Consider the following 3,198-nt stretch of genomic DNA (forward strand, 5'->3'; position numbering starts at 1 on the left):
GGCGTGACATGAAGATCACGCGAAGGCAAACAGAGAAACAAAGAAGTAGTTTCATGTGCTGAAGAAGCAACTCAAGGAAGAACAACAATTGTATATATGAGAGAAGGGTTGCAGCAGGAATAGGTACAACAAGGGGCACGACATGCACAGACTGATGAAACTAAGCCCATACAAGTTATAGATCCATCCTAGCAGTTGGCACAAAGAAAATAGGGCGAGAAGTGTTGTCGATCTCATGAAAGGGAGTTCAACATCATGCATGTCATTATAAGCACGCATGTGATCCCACCCATTGGCACACTCACCAAGGCGAAGACATGAACTTAGTTTGATTGGGGCTAAACATATAGTTTGAGAGTTGATGCACATAGCCACCATCATACACTTGGAGATCAGCACAGACACTATGCATCAATGTGTTGTTAGTCAGGCCACACCCAAGATGACCATGCACATGCTATCAGACGAGTTGGACAAAGGAGCCATATCAGTGTACCTGGATGCAACAGAGGCAAGAGTTCGCTTTCAGTAGGATGTCACCATTGAGCACGTGGACACCATCACGGACCACCAAGCTTGGCATCAGCTTGTCACAGTTGACCACCATGAGGATGTTGAAGAGTTGGTCGTCTCACAACTGTCTGAGTCTTAGTGATGTATTGCATGGCTTGCTCAAGCCTATTTTGTCTCACATGGGTACATGTGCAGATTGAATGTAACATCTTGTAAAGTGGAAGTCCAAGTGTCGATAGTTGAATGTAATAGTCATAGAGTAGTTGAAGAGTCATGAGGGCAAGTGAACAGTCACAAAGGGGGAATGTCAAGGGTCACCCCACCCTTTTCTATTTATAGTACCTCATAACTCATTGATAGGGCTTTTGGTCAGCCAAGCTTCCGATAGGATTATCCTAGAGAAAGCTTGGAGAGTATTGTAATGAGCCTTGGCTTCTCCACTATGCAGAGCTAGTATATCTGTTTGGAGGAGCATGGGGCAGTGACTGTAACATTCCACTGTCGAGACTAGTGGTTGGTCATGGTTGTATTGTATAATTGGAACTTTCACTTCTTAATATAACAGAGCCAACACGTTTCATGCATATGTTGTCATTGTATTTCAGCTAACTTGTTTACTCTAATGATATATGCATATGTTTCCTTACGCATGCACATATGGACTTTTCTTTATAAGTATGTATGAAGATATTACTGAAATGTGTTGTTGGTTTAACCATCACTTTGGATTGTTAGCTTACTTGCTTTCTAGTTTGTGATGCATCTTTGCTCATGTGTTAGAACTGTTTCATCCACTTTCCTTGAATTGTTGCATATGTCACACCCTTGCTACCAACAAGGACATATTACTTGTCTTTGTGCGCAACTGCAGTCAAGTACAACCCACTACTGGGACTCCTACACCAAATGGTCTAAAGTCTAGTTAGGACTTCTTACCAGGGAGATCCCCTGACATGTTGGTGGGTCTAGCACCGTCAACATTTCTGGCGCTAGAAGGAGGGCCAGATGACTAGCTATGTCCTCTCATCCAGTTTTGAACCTTTGCACATAGATCATGGATACTATCACACTCACCCCTCCATGATGTTTTTCGTATGCCAAACCTCTCGAAATCACGAGGGAGTTTGTAGATCTCTTGGTCGAATTCACGTATGATGGTGAAGGCAAAGTAGCTTGGCCTGAGTACTTAGAAGACTTCTATGCATTCCTTGCAGATGAGTTCTATGCAGAAGAGGCGAGTGTGCTGCTTGCATACACAATTCACAAATCCCCACTACGATGGTGCTGGAGTCTGCCACCCAGCAGCGTGCACTCACTTGAAGAGTTTTGTGATCTCATCAAATCTAATTTCCATGATTTTGATCCAAAACCTCTTGACAAAAAAAGGTTACAACAACGGAAGACCCAAGAAGAATCGCCTATGGAATTTTGGGACTGCTTCCCTGTGTTGTAGTTTCAAGCTCCGAAAAGTCAATTGAGATTCCAGTATCTCATGGACAGATTTGAGTATTGCCTTACCAAATCTATCAATCCTAAAAGAAATTTTAAGCCCAAACCCATCTCAGAATACTTCGGTGATGGAGTTTCACAATCACAGATGGACACGGACACTGTCACAAGTGGCTATCCGTCGACCCCTCATCAAACAGCTCCACCACTGCATAGTCATGTGGGAGAACATGCACACATCCGTTCAGCTGTCACATCCTCCCAACATCACTTCTCTCAATTATCGCGCAGATTGGGTTGCAAATCACATGGGTTATCACATGTATTTCGTACCTCAATCCCCCTCTTCGTATTCTAATGATCCTCCAGATGACACTGTCTTGTGTTCTTCCATTTCAGACTCTACACTTGTTATGAACGAGGATCAAGATATAAATGGAGTTGGTGTTGCACAACCAACCTGCGCTGTCATTCATGAAGAGTGTGACTAGGAGCTTGAGCATCAAACCTCGGCGAAGGATGACTCCCTTTCGTCCAAGCCTCCTTCGTTCTTCCCTGACATCTATGATGATTCTTCCATCCTTGATTTCACATTTGTATCTTCGTCTGTGGATGCACCCATCGTTGATCATTCGAAGAACACACTGGATGTCAATCCATCATCCGAAAATGGAGAGGACAAATCATTCATTGAAAATCCACTTGATTTTTCATCTTCTTTTTCTATAAATGCAGAGGGTGAACATTCTTTCTTCTCATCTACCCCTCTGTGTGATTCATCAAATCATGAGGATGCCGACCAACATCCTGAATTTTCTGATCTTGGTTGTTGTGATCTCTTTATCTCATCATCTGATCATGATGTTGTTTCACTCATTCTTAATCCGTCCAAGCCACTAGTCTATGATGATCCATCTGTCAATGAAGTTGAAACCCCCTAGATTGTCGAGGCACTTCATCCCGAGCTGATGGTTATGTCAGGCCCTCGCTGTCCTAAGGTTGGTTTCACTTCTGATCAGGAAATTGTTCAAACACCCAAGGCTCCTCATCACTCATCTATATGCACTCAAGAAAAATCCAACACTCAGATTTCACTTCCTCCACTCGAACTACACGATCCCATCGCTCATGCATTGGAGGAATCTTACTCAACAAGCACACTTGCACAACATAAGTGGTTTACCTTCCTCACATGTGCTTGCATGCCATAGTCAAGAGTATCTGTGTGCTTAACAT

This window comes from Pinus tabuliformis, chromosome 1_2, assembly GCF_031772625.1.
Source record: "Pinus tabuliformis cultivar Carrire ecotype Pingquan chromosome 1_2, CPIR1, whole genome shotgun sequence".
NCBI classification, from domain to species: domain Eukaryota; kingdom Viridiplantae; phylum Streptophyta; class Pinopsida; order Pinales; family Pinaceae; genus Pinus; species Pinus tabuliformis.